Below are 19,301 nucleotides of genomic sequence, written 5' to 3' on the forward strand. Positions count from 1 at the left end.
TCACTTTGAGGCTGTGCCCTCAGGTCCTAGACTCTCCTACTTGTGGAAACATCCCCATGTCCATTCTATTCAGGCCTCTCAGTATTCTGCCATGCTCACAGACCCCTCATCCTTCCTACATACAAAATCCAAAATGACTCAATATTCCAAATGTGGTCTGACCAGACCTTATACAGCTTCAGCCATACATCTCTGCTCTTGTATTCTAGCCCTTTTGAAATGAACGCTAACATTACATTTCCCTTCCTATCTGCCAGCTATACATGCATGTTCACCTCAAGAGAATCCTGAATATGGACACCCAGGTTCCTTTGTGTTTCTCATTTCTGAAGTCTTTCCTCATTCAGTTTAGAACTTTAATTCCCAACTCATCTTTATCCTTTTCCATAACTATCCTAAATCTAACTGATTGCTATCTCCAAAAGGGATTCAGAATGTTAGGTTCAGAATTGCTCTCTCATTTGTTGGGCTTTTGATATGCTGCTAAAAATTCTCTCCTGGATGCAATTTAAGAATATTGTTCCCTCCCTATCTAGCACACTAAAACCATAATTTAATATTTGGGTAGTTAAAATCTCATTTACTGCCTTCTACCTCTCTGAAATTTGATTACACATAATAAGGCAGTAATAGGAGATTTTAACCACTCAAATATTAACTCAGATGGTTTTAATTTGCAAGGTACAATTACAGGTTTTTATCTTCTGTTTCGCCCGAACAGACTAGGGGCTCCTGGTATACACCGAGCAGCTTGTTTGCCCCTTTTGGGCTTTTTTTCACTTTTATCCATAATGACTCATTCGACAATTCTTCCAAGATATCTCTCCTCACTGCTACAATTGATTCGTTGATAAATACATCTTCTACGTCCCTCTCAATCGCATACCCTACATCCAGGAATGCTCAGCTACCAATCCTGCCCACCTTTCACCAAGTCTTGATCATAGCTATGGGGCAATACACCCATTTGCTTATCTGTGCCCATAGCTCATGCATCTTATTCTTCAAGAAGCTAACAGCAGGTACATTGTAAGCTGAGGGTTTCTGCATTTCATAGAATCATGGAATCACTACAGTGTGGAAACAGGCCCTTTGGTCCAACAAGTCCACATTTAACCTTGCACTTTGTTTCTGGCCTGAAGTAGCTGTGCTAATTATTTAAAATTACAGTAAGCACCGGTAATTTCACCATTATTTTGGCAATTAACCAGACTATCATCCACTTTACTATTAGTAATTCTTACATGTTTCACATAAGACCAATTTTCAGATGCTTTCTTTCCAGATTGATGACTCCATTATTTCATTCTTTTCTCACGATCTAAGAGTCCTATCAGCAGGAATGAGGTTAGTGACACCCCTCTACACTGCCTCATGATGACTAATATTAAATGTATGGTTTGCTACACACTACACAGCTTAATCATAACCTCCTTTTTGATGGACGTTGTATTGTTTTGGCTACATAGCTCAACAGGAGAAAGTGAGGACTGCAGATGCTGGAGATCAGAGCTGAAAATGTGTTGCTGGAAAAGCGCAGCAGGTCAGGCAGCATCCAAGGAGCAGGAGAATCAACGTTTCGGGTGTGAGCCCTTCTTCAGGAATGAGGAACATGTGCCAAGCAGGCTAAGATAAAAGGTAGGGAGGAGGGACTTGCTCACAAGTCAATCTTTGTGATTCAGCTATTTTAACATCATTCATAAATACAGAATTTTAAAAATGCTACACTGGAAACACATGCACTTACTGACTTCCTTCTGTTTGTTATCCTTATAATCTGCTGTTCATTAAGGCAGGAGTAGACCAGTCTGCATAAACACAAAAGAAATCTCTCATTTTTATAGATGAAGCCTGACTGTGTAGGCCTCAGACAGCAAGCAGCAACGCACAGCACCTGCCTTCAGTTATTCATGCTTTTCTACTTAGCAGCAAACAATTTCTCATGTATTGCAAGGTTAAAACTAAATGTAGTGACAATAATCATATATGAAGAGTAACACTGCAGCTACACACAGAAGAGGCCTGTACTGAAAGAGCCACACATCTAGCTGCCTGTGGAGAGAACTAGTCTATTGTACAGAATGGGAATCACTAGAGCTGCACCTAGCATTCATTCAATTGCAAACTGCAGAATTTGAAATAATATGATGTCACAATACAAAACACAAGTTTAAGACCTCCCTTTTGTACACAGATGAAAATGTCTCCACCATACGCATGATCTTTAAATTAACATGCAAGGCTCTAGTCCTTACTTGTTGCATTACAACACACACATATCAAATAAAATGCTAATGTGTTTAGGTTAAAACAAGCAGTTTGGTGCCTGTGTGTGTGTGTGTGTGTGTCTGTGCGCGCGTGGAACTGGCCCCTTACCTCCCTCCCAGGCTGCAGATATCTGAAACAAGACACAGCCTGTGGCAGACATCACATATTTTCAGACTTCACACTACCAGCCTACAGCATGATGTCACCAGGGTAGCAACTCTGTTGCTATGGACTGCCTGGAAAGACCCTAGCAACTAGTTAGCAACCATTGGCATATCAATTTGCAATCTCTGCTTGTAAAATTCCAAGAGATTTATTTACTTCCATCTCTATATCGCCACCTTTTCAAAGGCACTCTGCTGTATTTTTGTGTGCACTGACTGAAGTCTTTAACTCTTTCTGACAAATGATGACATATTTTGACAGTTTTTTAAATTTCAAACTGGGTGCCAACTTTAACATATAAGACAAGCTTAACAGGGCAGATTTGAAAGGAAAGTGACAGGAAACTGTCAACATTATTCACTAACAGCAGTATTGTTGATTGATCAGCAAATTTGGAGGTAATGGGATTGACGGACCAGGAGTTCAGTCCATTGGAGATGTGCTTAGATGGATACAAGGAAAGCAAATAGTTTCTAAATTCATGACAAAGAAGCCACAAACTCCTAACAATGTTTTATTGTCAGTGAGGATGAAGAAGGGAAGCATAGAGAGAGTATAAGAATATAGTTTACATTAAAGAATAGAAACCAGGAGATGTCTTTCCAGTCCGACTGACTCTAGAATAGTTAGAAGTTTGACAGAGAGGATGACCTAATCATGCTTCATGTGGTACAGTCAGATTTGGCAATGAATGACTTTGCCATAAACGTTCAAGTCTGTGTTCCCAGAACTTGGTGACACTTAGAAAGAGATCATTCTGGGATAACAGCCAGGCTGAAAAGTAGTAATGGCTTCAATGGGGGCATTGAACGCGGAGGCATGGGTGTGTTAGTGCAGATCCAAAGTTGAAGAAATGTCACGATGACTGGAGAGCCAAAGACTAAATTATGAAAGAACAGTTGTAAGCAAATTGGGAAAGGGTTTTTTTTCCCCCAAGGAAGTAGGACTGGGAGAAAGAAAGGGGATGCAGGTATCAAGTGATACAATTTATTATAATTATCATGTTTGTTATACACATTAAAACTTGCAAAATAAAAATATTTGCATTGCACAAAAATATTAATCATGTGATTAAATTTAAAATATCATTGTCACATTAAGTATCTTTAATGATTTTCTTGAAAAGGCTTTGTCTTTCACAAAGGCTGAACTTTTCCCTTCACTTTGTTGGGGAAGTGGCTATTAAACTGTGCCATGATCTGTGCTTTACAGAGTACGCAGACTTCCAAAAGGCATTTGGCAAAGCCCCACATTAAAGTTCATCAGTTACACTCAAAGCTGTGGGGATTCAGAATAAAGTCTGAAACTAGATAAGAAATTGGCTTAAAAATAAAAAATAGCTACTATTTGTTAAGATGAATTATGTCAGGGTAGTGGAGACAGTACTGAAGCAAATAATCCAGGGACAGGTTAACAATATTACTATTTCTCTTGCACGGTCTTAATTTCAGAAGCCCAATGCACAGTAGTCAAACCAAAAGCATTGATGGAATCAAAAGTGAACCAAGATGGCTGAGCAGCTTTCTTCATCAATAATTATGATTTTCTGAGTTTTCAAAAAACTGAGATAAAACCAAAAATAAATGAACGAAGTCACAAAACTGGTCTGACCTCAACCTTGGGTTCAAATCGAGTCCAGAAATTTTGACTGCTAGGTTACCAGAAGGGAAAGAAAATTTGGGAATTCTCAATCCAACCTGCAGTAGGTCATTGCAGGAAACAAGGCAAAAATGCCAGAATGGTACAATGCTTGAGACTGAAAGTACGGGAAATGTGAAAAATGGAATTACAGCTTGATGAGCACAGAATTCTTAAAGATCAAAGGGAAAAGTACCAGTTTTTTCCCCTATATTCTTTCATGGGAATGTGAGCATCGCTGTCAAGAAAAGCGTTTGTTGACCATCTCTTGCTACTAAACTGAGTAGCTTGCTAGGCTATAATTCCAGATTTGACAGACTCAGACTTCACTATCTGCCATGATGGGGTTCATCTGTGTCTGAAACTCTGGATTACTAATCCAATGAGATTACCACTGCACCACTACCTTTCTTGGTTTCATGTGTACACCACTCTGGAAGTTCTTTATGCAGCAGTTCTGCCAGAGTAGTGGATGCTAACTAAGCACAGATAACAGTGCTACAGTACACTCATCTGGAAAGGACCTCAGTAGCACACCAAATTCCTTGTCCCGACGTAATTAGGAATTTTGGCAGCCAATTTGTTCTAAACAAGATACCATATTGCCTCTGGGTGAGTATGACATGCCTCTCAGGTCACTAAGAATCTCCAATTACCCATGTATGTTTTACTAGTCTGGTTCACAGTAAAGGACCAATGCAGATTTTATTGTTTGCTTCTGCCCATAATTCATTTTGTGAAGAGATATTAATGACAAAATTACAATCATTTCTTTTTAATCTACGTTATTCAAGCTATATTCCAATCATCTGGAAAATTTATCTAGAATTCCAGAGGAGGGAAGCTCTTTAAGAACATAATTAATACTTCTGCATAGTGCCTTTCATAGCCCCAGTCTTTTTTAGATAATGAAGAACTTCTGAACTGTAATCACTGTTGTAAGGAAACGTGGCAGCTAATCCACACCAAAGCACCCTCTAACAGCAAGGCATAATGCATGAAATTTCTATTCTAGGCCCAGCTGATCGATTGCTTCTGTGGTTGACCACATAGTTATCCTCGATGGACTCTCCTCTGCTCCCCAGTACTGTCCTCACTTTGTTTCACTTCTACAGATCTGATCATCTTCAGGAATGATTCTCCTCCCACTCCTCATACCATGAAATATGGAATCATGTGGAAACAGTAATTTCAACTCTTGGAGCCATTTTAAAACAAGGGTCACGGTCTTAGAGCAGAGATAGGGGAATTTATTTTCCCCTCAGAGGGTTTGCAACTTTGGAAGTTTCTGCCTCAGAAGGAGATGGAGGAGTTGAATATTTTTAAAAGGTGTGGTGGATTGATTCCCATTCCATTCAAGAATCAAAGATTATGAGGGATTGATGGAAATATGGACTTTGGAACAGAAATAGATCAGCTATGATCTTACTGAAAGATGAAGCTGGCTTGAAGGGCTGAATGGCTTACTGCTGTTTGTATTTCATTTCCTTGCATTGATATATTGACCCCCTTCATTCCTGCTGAAACTCTCAACCAAACTTGACTAAGTTGGCATCATCACATCTCTCTATAAAAGTGTGTCATTTTTGTGCTGGAGAGGTGACAGGGGCTCCCTCTACTCCTTTATGGGGAGACCATGACTTGACTTCCTCTATTCAACCCCTCTATTTTTCTTTCAAAGCGTTAATTGTGTTTACTTCACTGGTAGCTTAGCTTTTTCTAAACATGTGTTGGTATGTAGCGTTTCCCCATAATCTTTTTAGCGTTCACTGAACTGTTTGGTCTTAGGAAGTGAAAAATTAGTACCTCAAAAGGTCATGTTCTCAGGATTTCTATCAGTGCCAAATACAACTCAGAATAGAAATAACAGGATATATCAGTGAATCCCTCCTAATATCAATATCCTGGGAGTTATCATTGACTAGAATCTCAACTGGACTCACTATATAAATACAGTGGCTACAAGAGCATGTCAAAGGGTAGGAACACTACAGCAAGTAACTCACCTTTCGAATCCCCAAGCTTATCCACCATCTACAAGGCACAAGTCAGGAGTGTGATGGAATACTCACTTGCTTGGATGGATGCGGCACAAACAATATTCAAGTAGCTCAATATCATCCAGGACACAACAGTCTACTTGATTGGCATCATATCTACAAACACCCACTCTCTCCACCACTACTACAATAGGCACTGTACAAATTAACCAAAGATCATTACACAGCACCTTCAAAACCCACAAACACTTCTATCTAGAAGGAAAAGGGCAGCATATACATGGAGACACCATTGCCTACAAATTTCCCACCAAGCCACATGTCATCCCAACTTGGAAGTATATCCTTCAGTGTCACTGGGTCAAATCCTGGAATTCCTTCCCCAAGGGGACTATGGGTCAACCTACAGCACGTACACTGCAGAAGTTCAAGGTGGCAACTCACCATCATCTTCTCAAAGGCAATTAGGGGAGGGCAATAAATGCTGGCCAGCTAATGATGCCCACGTCCCCACAAATTAATTCTAAAAAGTGGCTAAGGAGATACTGCAGGAGGGATTATTTCAGATTTCTGAAATTGGGACCAGTTCAGGGGCAGATGATGTGGGACCAGTATAAACTGGACAGGTTACTCTTGGGCAGAACTGAGTGACAGTATTTTGTTAAAGTGGTTGGGAAGACTTTAAACTAAAATGGTAGGGATTCAGAGAAATGAGAAATCAAGGTCAAGACCAAAAAGGTACAAAGAGGAATAAGAAAAGTGATTGGCATTGAAATCAAGGGCCAGCGTAAAACAGGGTCACAGTAAAAGATAATGGGAATGGAACAAATAATGCTGAAAAAACAAGCCTTTAGGCTTTGTATCTTTGTTGTGAATGCTCCATGCATTAAATGTATGAATTAATTGTAGGTGAAAACAGGCGCGAGAGTTGGGATTGTGAAGGGTGGAAAATTACAGCTGCAGGGTGACCACAGATGGATACTGAATATCTCGAGCTATTCAGTATTTCGGAAGGACAGACAAAAAGGAAAAGGCAGTGGAGTTGCATTAATTGGGCACACAGGTAGTTCTTCCATAACGTGACTGTTGTACTTTTGTGCAATCCCAAATTATGGAAAAATCACACCTTTGAAACAGCACTTAAAAGTGGTGATGTAATTGTGTTATAGCCAACACATGTTTTAAAAGTTTGCGCTTTAGGAACAGTGTCCCCAATTTATCAGTCGCATGACAGCAAATTCACGTTATCAAAATACATATAAGACCATAAGACCATAAGACATAGGAGTGGAAGTAAGGCCATTCGGCCCATCGAGTCCACTCCGCCATTCAATCATGGCTGATGCGCATTTCAGCTCCACTTACCAGCGTTCTCCCCGTAGCCCTTAATTCCTCTAGACAACAAGAATCTATCAATCTCGGCCTTGAAGACATTTAGCGTCCCGGCTTCCACTGCACTCTGTGGCAATGAATTCCACAGGCCCACCACTCTCTGGCTGAAGAAATGTCTCCGCATTTCTGTTCTGAAATGACCCGCTCTAATTCTAAGGCTGTGTCCACGGGTCCTAGTCTCCTCGTCTAACAGAAACAATTTCCTAGCATCCACCTTTTCCAAGCCATGTATTATTTTGTACGTCTCTATTAAGTCTCCCCTTAATCTTCTAAACTCCAACGAATACAATCCCAGTATCCTCAGCCGTTCCTCATATGCTAGACCTGTCATTCCAGGGATCATCCGTGTGAATCTCCGCTGGACACGTTCCAGTGCCAGTATGTCCTTCCTGAGGTGTGGGGACCAAAACTGGACACAGTACTCCAAATGGGGCCTAACCAGAGCTTTATAAAGTAATAGTAGTACATCTCTGCTTTTATATTCCAACCCTCTTGATATAATAGCAGAACGATCTGTACCTAATTATGTACAAGTGTGGCCACTGTCCATTATCCGTGGTGACTCCCCAACCTCAGCCAAAATAAAGCCAGAGCTCTTGCCTCACCTCATTTTAAAACCCATTCATGTTTATGAGTCACCCTTGTTTCCCATATCTCCTTGAACCCTGCAACCTGGCTTATACTTCTACACTCTTAACTCATGCCAATTTAGCTTTCGTTCTTCAAACTGCTATATCTTGTAAATATGACATTCATCTTGCATCCTTCTACTATGAAATTCAATAGTCCACTCTGAACTTCTCTCATCACTTGTGCCTTTACACGTTTTCTCTGTTTCCCTCAAATAGCTATTTGATAAAGAACTTTGAAGTGTCTTGGGAACTTTTACAACAAGAAAGATACTCTCCAATTTCTGGTTGCTACTAAACTGGGGCTTTTTTGGTTCATGTTTTAAATTCAGATGGATTAAATTCATTTCATCAGGGCCTTTATGTCTGCCAAGCAAATATGGTAGTAGATTGGAGACTGAAAATTTGTAACTTTTATAATTTGATAAATAAGGTCAATACTGAGCGGGAGAAAACTAGCACAAAATAGATAGAAAGTTTGGGAAAAATGATGGTGAGGCAGCATTAAATGTCATCAATGGACAACTTTCTGCAGCTGATTCGCGAGCTAGGGCAGAAACAAGTCTGTGCAGATGCTGGCAGGCATACCCAGCAGGACAACAAAGTCAATGAAGGAGGTTAGTGTAATCAACTGTGTCAAAGGGTGCAAAGATGTCAAGGAGGATGAGGAGGGCTGGTTTACCACAATCACGCCAATGTTGGACTGGGATGGACAAAGTCAAAAATCACACAATGCCGGGTGATAGTCCAACAGGTTTATTTGAAACTGCAGGCTTTTGGAGACCTGCTTCTTCCTCAGGCAGCTGGTGAGAGAGAATGCTTTGGTCACAGAAGTTATAGTAAAAGATCAAAAGGGTCATAATAACTTATGTGAATGTGTTAAAAAAAAACCTGATTAAAGACTTAGTAACCATCTAGGATTATTCAATACATTTGCCAAAGTTGCATGACCCTTTGATCTTTTACAATAAATTCTGTGTCTGATGTCTTCCCTCTCACTAGCTGCCCGAGGAAGCAGCAGGGACTCTGAAAACTTCCTGTTTCAAATAAACCTGTTGAACTATAAGCTGATGTCATGTGATGTACCACATAGGAGAACATTCAGACTTGCTAGGACTGGAGTGTGGAGAGAATATACTGGGAGAGTTAGTGAGAATGAAAGGAAGATGATGACAGCGAAAGAGTGAAAATTATTGCATTGACAAGGAGCTAAATTACTAATAAGGGAAAGGAGAGAATGGTTCGCTCTAAGGGGGAAATAACACTTTATTTCAAAGAAAACTAAAATGAAATGACATTAGAGGGAAAGGTGGCACTGAAGGTACATGGAAGGAGGTGGAAAGAAGAAACTCAGAGCAGTGGTCTAGTGTATAAAGAAAAGCCAGTTGCCAGTAGGAATCCTAAACACTAAGGAGCACCTTATTGAATGGTTGAATGGGAATGAGAGTGCCTTCTAAACTAATCTGAATGACCCTGATACACGAAATCAAATAATTACTTGGATTATGCATCTCATACAGTCACTTAAAGCTACACACCATCTGTTGAAGGCTGGGAACATATCGACATGAGAGGCTGACGGCCAAACCAGTTATGGAAAGCACAAAATAAGCACTGCACTTCAAATTCAATCAGGGAATTTGTCTCTTGGAAATATTTGCAATTTTTAGATAATATGTGATGCTTTCTGATACATTTATAATGAATAGCTTATTCATCTTAAACAGAAGGAACCCCAATTTTTGTCACTTCAACTGACCAGTACAGAGCCAAATGTTAGATCATCAGCCCCACCACCAGGGCTAACTGTCTCAATCACTGTTACAGTTTAATTTACAGGGGCACTCTTTCCCTAGATGCATGGATCACATGGATACTGGAACCGCATAAAACTTCTTTTCACAGGGACATTCCCATCATTAACTCATCAGAGGTTTACAGCATATGAACAGGACCTTTGGCCCAACTTGCCCATGCTGCACAGTTTTCACAATTTAAATCAGTCCAATTTGCCCCCATTTAGTCCATATCTTTCCATACAGCCCGTTCCAGACACTCGCCACCCTTTGTGTGAAAAGATTGTCCCTCTGGACCTTTTTGTACCTCTCTCCTCTCACCTTAAACCAATGACCTCCAGTTTTAGACTCCCTTACCATGGGGAAAAGCTGTTGACAATCTACCTTATATAATCACGAGGGGTATAGATAGAGAGTCTATGAGGTTACTCCTCAGTCTCCTCCACTCAAAAAAAAATTCAAGCTATCCAACCTCTTCTTATAACTCCTTCCAGTCCAGGTAGCATCCTAGTAAATCCTTTCTACATTCTTTCTAGTTTAATAGTATCTCTTCAAGTGTAGGGCAAGCAGATCTGAACACAGTACTCCAAACATGGCCTCACCAACATCTTATACAGCTGCAATAAGGCATCCCAACTGCTATACTCAGTGTGCTGACCGATGAAAGTCAGCATGCTGAAAGCCTACCTGTGGCTCAATTTTCAAGCAGCTATGAACATGTATCCCTACATCTTTGTTCTAAAACACTCCCTGCTTCACCTGGGAAGGTTATCTCAAAATGCATTGAGGCCTTGATCAACTGAGCCAGTATGCTGAGCAATGGCAGATAGAGTTTAATTTAGATAAATGCAAGATGTTGCATTTTGGTGAGGCAAATCAGGGCAGAACGTACATTGTCAATGGTAGGGACCTGGAGAGGTTATAGAACAAAGGTGTAGGGATACATATTCATAGCTGCTTGAAAATTGAGCCACAGGTAGACAGGGTGGTGAAGGCAGCTTTCACCATGTTGACTTTCATCGGTCAGCACACTGAGTATAGCAGTTGGGATGCCTTGTTGCAGCTGTACAAGATGTTGGTGAGGCCATGTTTGGAGTACTGTGTTCAGATCTGCTTGCCCTACACTTGAAGAGATACTATTAAACTAAGAAAGAATGTAGAAAAGATTTACTAGGATGCTATCTGGACTGGAAGGAGTTATAAGGGGAGGTTGGAAAGCTTGAGATTTTTTTTTCACTGGAGCGGAGGAGACTGAGGGGTACCCTCATAGACTGTCTATACAATCACGAGGGGTAAAGATAAGGTGGATTGTCAACAACTTTTCCCCATGGTAGGGGAGTCTAAAACTGGAGGTCATTGGTTTAAGGTGAGAGGAGAGAGGTACAAAAAGGTCCAGAGGGACAATCTTTTCACACAAAGGGTGGCGAGTGTCTGGAACGGGCTGTATGGAGGCAAATTGGACTGATTTAAATTGTGAAAACTGTGCAGCATGGGCAAGTTGGGCCAAAGGTCCTGTTCCTATGCTGTAAACCTCTGATGAGTTAATGATGGGAATGTCCCTGTGAAAAGAAGTTTTATGCGGTTCCAGTATCCATGTGATCCATGCATCTAGGGAAAGAGTGCCCCTGTAAATTAAACTGTAACAGTGATTGAGACAGTTAGCCCTGGTGGAGGGGCTGAAGGTCTAACATTTGGCCCTGTACTGGTCAGTTGAAGTGATAAAAATTGGGGTTCCTTCTGTTTAAGATGAATAAGCTATTCATTATAAATGTATTTAAAATGTATCAGAAAGCATCACATATTATCTAAAAATTGCAAATATTTCCAAGAGACAAATTCCCTGATTGAATTTGAAGTGCAGTGCTTATTTTGTGCTTTCCATAACTGGTTTGGCCATCAGCCTCATGTCGATATGTTCCCAGCCTTCAACAGATGGTGTGCTGCTTTAGGTGACTGTATGAGATGCATAATCCAAGTAATTATTTGATTTTGTGTATCAGGGACATTCCGGTTAGTTTTGTTTTGAAGCCGCTGATTAGCTTTTGCTAGTTTTGAAGGTTGACTTGTATAGTGATTTGAGCTCTGGGTCACTGATCCAAATACTTGCCAGACACATGAAAGGTAAAGGTCAGAATAACAAGTTCATTTAATTGTGCTTTCCCTTCTAGACTGCACTTTTTTTGTAGAAGCAAAGAATGATGTGACAAAAGTTGGAAGGAAGAGTTATTGAAGTTTCTATTTCAGTCACAGCTCACCAGCTGTATATCAAAGCTGAAGATAATTGGCTTCTTAAACGAAGCAGTGGACAGAGCAGAAAGTGCACTGTCGGACTACAGCTGAAGCTGCGGTAATTAGATCTCATGGGACTCAATATGAGACAATGCTGCAGGACCTAACAGTTGAGCAGCCTCTATATTACTATCTTTCCTGACTGCTGCAGTGTGGTTGATCACCTCCCAAGGACCTGTCAACACTTCTTTTCTGTTTCTTTATTGGATTTCATGTGTACATTGTTCCAAGTACCACATGGCAGCCATTGTTCTACCCTTTCAAATATTCATTGCAACGTTTGCTTGTCAGTAATGACTGGTGCTTATGCGTAAATATCACAAAATAGCTTGAGATTCCGAACAAAGAGAATTGCTAACACTTTCTCAGCTCCAATTCTTATGAATCCTAGACCCCCAAAACCACAGTATTATAAAATTGGCAAAGATCAGTGTGACATAAAATGTCTGTCAGTTCAGCACTGCGTAAAATGTGAGCTATGTATGGAAACTGATGACTTGCGATGATTATTTTGGATTCAACTCATAAAACATTGAATTGATTTTGAAACCTTTGATAGGAGTTATAGAAACATTATGCCTTGAAGAGAACTAGCATGGTGTTAGTCTTTTTTTAAAAAACGAGTCTGTCACAATACACAAGTGATTATCTATCTTAAGGTAATAAATAATTGTTGCCTTCACCTGAAGTCCAAGACAAGACTCCAGGTCAAATGCAATGACTTTTGGTAGCTTTATTCAATCTGTGTCTGATTTACAGGTTTCTAGAAATGTCATTGCTATTTACATGTCAGGCCCAGTTACATATTTTTCGAAGGTTTTTTGTCAACTTGCTCAAGTTAAAAGGGGCAACTGGCGTGAAACCTTCAAGGAGAAAAAAATTTCACCTGACAAGTTCCAAAACAGTGGGAAAATTAAAAGACCTATCCTATGAAAAAATAATTGTAGACCAGTGCAGGAATTACAACATGACAAGTAGCCAAACTTACTACTGAGAAAACATATTATTGCCAGTATCAATTTACGTTATTACTTAATACATTTGATTAATCGCTATAGTCTAAGTCTAGCTAGTAACTTTATAATCTTCCAAAGAGCTTTTGCCCGAAACACTGACTCTCCTGCTCCTTGTATGCTACCTGACCTGCTGTGTTTTTCCAGCACCACACTTTTCAACGTCAATGAAGAGTACAGAGAGCATACCAGAGGCTTCAATGAGAGATACTTAGGAATTAAGTATCAATGTAATGAAGATACAATACAACCACTTTTACATGTCAAGTAGTGTGTGATAGGTGGGGATAAGCAATCCATGCCAACATATTGGAGTCCTGCCACTTCCAATCATGAATAGTAGTAGACAATGAGACAAGCAATTAGGAGAAGAGGCTCCATAAGTATTCACATCTTCAATGATTGGGAGCCCAGTATATCAGTGCAAAAGACAAGTCTGAAATATTTGCAATCAACTTCAGCCAGAAATGCTGAATGTGTCTTTCCCAACACAACACTTTTCAACTGATCTCCAGTATCTGCAGTTCTCACTTTCTCTCAGCACCCTTCATTGAACCTTAGTTTGACGGCAATGGTAGAGTGGAGAATTTACTGGACATGAGATTACAGACTGTGCTTGAATAGAATTTTGTAGCTGATGGCACACAGTGCTCTTGGTCTCCTCATCACCTACCACAGGCACAGCCCCAGTCTGGACATTTTCTGGTCAAGTAATTGGGTGGGTGGGTGGGTGAGTTGGTCGGTCGTGGTGCTATAAGCCATTCCTTTGATATATGGACTTCCATGTCCATCACGAGTACATTCCGTGCTGTTGTCACCCACAGTGCTATTTACAATTAGTGTTCAAGGAGTACTGATTTATAAGCTGAAGGTGAGGGCAGAATGGGTAAAATCAGCAGCTGGTTTCTTTACTCATGTTTGACCTTATACCAAGAGACTTTGTGTGGCCTACAGTCATCCCTTCTTGTCTCTCTTGCCAGTCAGACAGCTCACACTCAGAGATGGTGATGGTATCTATAAAGTATATTTAGTGAATATGTCTATATTAGGATATATTGAAGATAGAATAAAGGAATAAAACCAGAAAAGGTTGGAACTGACCAATAGAACGTTACGAAGTCCAGAAAGTATCACACAATTACCTGATCTTTTATATCTTGCTATTTTGGCAATTGAAAATATGTATTAAACTCCACTGCAATTTGACTGTATAATTCATCTCCACATGAAATTCATTCCAAAAAATTAGCATAGTATGGAAAATAATTGTTTCTAAATTCTGTGCATAGCATTCCCTTTGTCAAATTCAAGTTCTTTCCCAATTCGAGCTATTGAATAAATCATGTCTTGTTAAAGCTTTATAGCAGAAGAACATTTGCAAAGTAAAGGGGAACAATATTTTACACTGTGCGATGACAGAAGGTCATCAAGCTGGCTGCTAAACACAAGCAGCAGAATGACATTAAGATTCATAACATTAACAATCATATGATCAATATTCAACATAGGAGTAACTTCAGTCTTGTTCATCATCATTCTGTTGACACAAGTTTATTCATGCTAGCAATCCATTTAGAAACTTACCAGAAAGAAAACTTTACAACCAACCTGGCAACTCCAATATGAAATCCTGAATATAAAATTCCAGAAACTGTTCACTCAGTTTTAAAATTCTTTTTTAAATTTTTATGTAATTTTCTTTGTATATGAATTGTATTCTTGGATTTATCAACCTTTTCAAATAGTTGTTTGGTAGGATTTTAATCTCTAATAGAAGAGGGTGGCACAGTGGCTCAGTGGTTAGAGCTGCTGCCTCACAGCGCCAGGGACCCAGGTGCAATTCCAGTCTCGGGTGACTGCCTTTGTGGAGTTTGCACATTCTCCTACTGTCTGCGTGGGTTTCCACCGAGAGATCAGATTTCCTCTCAGTCCAATGATGTGCAGGTCATGTGAACCGGTCATGGGAAATGCAGGGTTACTAGGATCGGGTAGGTCTGGGTGGGAACCTCTTCAGAGGGTCTGTGTGGACTTGATGGGCCAAATGGCCTGCTTCCACACTGCAGAGATCCTATGATTCTAATACACTACCAAATGCGGCTTTATTTTCTTTTTTTAAAAACAAACAAAACAGCATTCCCCTGAAAAAAGAATGGGATCCTCTTTGTAAGTGCTCCTTAAATGAAACTTTCCCAAACTAATTCACTAATCATAATGCAAGCACTTAAACATGGCACAGGAATGCACACACTGACAATAGGCTTGTTGTAACTGTGGCAAACATTGCCCTCTTCAACAAGCTTCCACAAAAGCTCCCAACATCTCTTTCAGCTGATTGATTATGTATGGAGAAAGTAAGGCCTGCAGATGCTAGAGATCAGAGTCGAGAGTGTGGTGCTGGAAAAGCACAGCAGATCAGGCAGCATCCGAGGAGCAGGAGAATCTCTTTGGATGCTGCCTAACCTGCTGCGAGATTAGATTAGATTAGATTCGATTCGATTCCCTTCAGTGTGGAAACAGGCCCTTTGGTCCAACCAGTCCACACCGACCCTCTAAGAGTAACCCACTCAAACCCATTTCCCTCTGATTAAATGCACCTAACACTATGGGCAATTTACCATGGCCAATTCACCTGAATGTGGGAGAAAACTGGAACACCCGGAGGAAACCCACACAGACAGAGGAGAATATGCAAACTCCACACAGACAGTCGCCCAAGGCTAGAATCGAACCTGGGACCCTGGTGCTGTGAGGCAGCAGTGCTAACCACTGAGCCACTGTGTGCTTTTCCAGCATCACACGCTCGTCAATGACGATTGATTACATATGTATGACTCTTGATATTGAAGCAGCAGGCATCTCAACTGAAATCTCATTGGCAACATATAAAACATTTGCACTGTATTAAATTTATGAAGGTCAAAGAACTATAAAAATTCAAGTTGCTAAACACTGATGTTATTTATCAACTGATAAATCAAACGTAGAAAAAATCCAAAATATATTTAATTATCAATTAAGTTCTAGGGTGATTCGTTGAAAGGAGAGATTAAAAACAATGTTACCCAGCTGATTTCTGTGCAAAGGCTGCAGTTAGTGTTGTAGTGTAGTAATTACAAGTTCTCTGATAGCTAAGGTGTGTTCCAAAGAGCCAGTTTGTTGTTCTTCATTGACACCTCTATCTCAAGCTCAATACAGTCATAGAGACATAGAGATGTACAGCACGGAAACAGACTCTTCGGTCCAACCCGTCCATGCCGACCAGATATCCCAACCCAAACTAGTCCCACCTGCCAGCACCTGGCCCATATCCCTCCAAACCCTTCCTATTCATATACCCATCCAAATTCAAAGTTTGGGAGAAGATTTGTAGCTCGGGTGCTCGTTGTTGTGGTTCTGTTCGCCAAGCTGGGAATTTGTGTTGCAGACATTTCATCCACTGTCTCGGTGACATCCTCAGTGCTTGGGAGCCTCTTGTGAAGCGCTTCTGTAATCTTTCCTCCGGCATTTATAGTGATTTGTATCTGCCGCTTACGGTTGTCAGTTCCAGCTGTCCACTGCAGTGGCCGGTATATTGGGTCCAGGTCGATGTGCTTATTGATTGAATCTGTGGATGAGTGCCATGCCTCTAGGAATTCCCTGGCTGTTCTCTGTTTGGCTTGTCCTAGAATAGTAGTGTTGTCCCAGTCAAACTCATGTTGCTTGTATCTGAGTGTGTGGTTACTAAGGATAGCTGGTCATGTCGTTTCGTGGCTAGTTGGTGTTCATGGATGTGGATCGTTAGCTGTCTTCCTGTTTGTCCGATGTAGTGTTTTGTGCAGTCCTTGCATGGGATTTTGTACACTACATTGGTTTTGCTCATGCTGAGTATCTGGTCCTTCGCTCTGGTGAGTTGTTGTCTGAGAGTGGCTGTTGGTTTGTGTGCTGTTATGAGTCCTAGTGGTCACAGTAGTCTGGCTGTCAGTTCCGAAATGTTTTTGATGTATGGTAGTATGGCTAGTCCTTTGGATTGTGGCTAGATTCACTAGAGGGGAAGAAAAGGGCAACCAACTCCCATTCCTAGACGTGATGGTACAGAGAACACCGAACGGAGAATTCACCACAAAGGTATACAGGAAAGCCACACACACAGACCAAGTCCTGAACTACGAAAGCTACCACCCCAACACACACAAAAGAAGTTGCCTCAAGACACTGTTCAAAAGGGCCACAACACACTGCAGTACACCAGAACTGCAAAAAGAGGAAGAAGAACACCTATACAATGTATTTGCCAAAAACGGATAACCGCACAATTTCATCAACAGATGCCTAAGGGAAAGACAACGGAACGAGGACATGCCACAACCCAAAGGACTAGTCACACTACCATACATCAAAAACATTTCGGAACTGACAGCCAGACTACTGCGACCACTTGGACTCATAACAACACACAAACCAACAGCCACTCTCAGACAACAACTCACCAAGACGAAGGACCCGATACCCAGCATGAACAAAACCAATGTAGTGTACAAAGTCCCATGCAAGGACTGCACAAAACATTACATAGGACAAACAGGATCAGCTAACGATCCACATCCATGAACACCAACTAGCCATGAAACGACATGACCAGCTATCCTTAGTAGCCACACACTCAGATACAAGCAACATGAATTTGACTGGGACAACACTACTATTATAGGACAAGCCAAACAGAGAACAGCCAGGGAATTCCTAGAGGCATGGCACTCATCCACAGATTCAATCAATAAGCACATCGACCTGGACCCAATATACCGGCCACTGCAATGGGCAGCTGGAACTGACAACCGGAAGTGGCAGATACAAATCACTATAAATGCCGGAGGAAAGATTACAGAAGCGCTTCACAGGAAGCTCCCAAGCACTGAGGATGTCACCTAGACAGGGGACGAAACGTCTGCAACACAAATTCCCAGCTCGGCAAACAGAACCACAACACCCATCCAAATGCCTCCTAAATGTTGCAATTGTACCAGCCTCCACCACATCCTCTGGCAGCTCATTCCATACACATACCACCCTGTGTGTGAAAAAGTTGCCCTTTAGATCTCTTTTATATCTTTCCCCTCTCACCCTAAACCTATGCCCTCTAGTTCTGGACTCCCTGACCCCGGGGAAAAGACTTTGTCTATTTACCCTATCCATGCCCCTCATGATTTTGTAAACCTCTATAAGGTCACCCCTCACCCTCCAACACTCCAGGAAAACAGCCCCAGCCTGTTCAGCCCCTCCCTATAGCTCAGATCCTCCAACCCTAGCAACATCCTTGTAAATCTTTTCTGAACCCTTTCAAGTTTCACAACATCTTTCCAATAGGAAGACGACTAGAATTGCACACAATATTCAACAGTGGCCTAACTGATGTCCTGCACAGCCGCAACATGACCTCCCAACTCCTGTACTCGATAAAATAAAGCATACCAAATGCTTTCTTTACTCTCCTATCTACCTGCGAATCCACTTTCAAGGGGCTATGAACCTGCACTCCAAGGTCTCTTTGTTCAGCAACACTCCGTAGGACCATACCATTAAGTGTATAAGCCCTGCTAAGATTTGCTTTCCCAAAATGCATCACCTCGCATTTATCTGAATTAAACTCCATCTGCCATTTCTCAGCCCATTGGTCCATCTGGTCCAGATCCTGTTGTAATCAGAGGTAACCTTCTTTGCTGTCCACTACACCTCCAATTTTGTCATCTGCAAACTTACTAACTCTTATGCGCGCATCCAAATCATTTATGTAAAATGACAAAAAGTAGAGGATCCCGCACTGATCCTTGTGGCAATCCGCTGGTCACAGGCCTCCAGTCTGAAAAACAACCCTCCACCACCACCCTCGGTCTTCCACCTTTGAGCCAGTTCTGTATCCAAATGGCTAGTTCTCTGTGTATTCCATGAGATCTAACCTTGCTAACCAGTCTCCCATGGGGAACCTTGTCGAATGCCTTACTGAAGTCCATATAGATCACATCTACTGCTCTGCCCTCATCAATCCTCTTTGTTACTTCTTCAAAACACTCAATCAAGTTTGTGAGACATTATTTCCCATGCTCAAAGCCATGTTGACTATCCCTAATCAGTCCT

The 19,301-nt window shown here is 41.1% G+C and overlaps 2 protein-coding genes across 4 annotated transcripts in view; both read right to left on the bottom strand.

The window, feature by feature from the left end:
• The window catches only part of tex264b (testis expressed 264, ER-phagy receptor b), a 291,664-nt gene that overhangs the window by 185,137 nt on the left and 87,226 nt on the right, over positions 1–19,301 (bottom strand). The window lies entirely within an intron of this gene.
• LOC140483920 (E3 SUMO-protein ligase ZBED1-like) overlaps positions 1–19,301 on the bottom strand; it is a 40,535-nt gene that overhangs the window by 5,602 nt on the left and 15,632 nt on the right. The window contains exons 1-2 of one of the 3 annotated variants that reach the window (XM_072582750.1): positions 2,377–2,430; positions 1,748–1,808 (exon numbers count right to left, since the gene is read on the bottom strand). The exons of 1 other annotated variant lie outside the window; for it this stretch is intronic. The gene's annotated coding sequence lies outside the window, so the exon portion shown is untranslated. Of the gene's footprint in view, positions 1–1,747; positions 1,809–2,376; positions 2,469–19,301 lie in introns of those variants that run through there. One more of the 3 variants, XM_072582748.1, reaches the window with a different exon arrangement.

The sequence above is a fragment of the Chiloscyllium punctatum genome, chromosome 12 (assembly GCF_047496795.1).
Source record: "Chiloscyllium punctatum isolate Juve2018m chromosome 12, sChiPun1.3, whole genome shotgun sequence".
Taxonomy (NCBI): domain Eukaryota; kingdom Metazoa; phylum Chordata; class Chondrichthyes; order Orectolobiformes; family Hemiscylliidae; genus Chiloscyllium; species Chiloscyllium punctatum.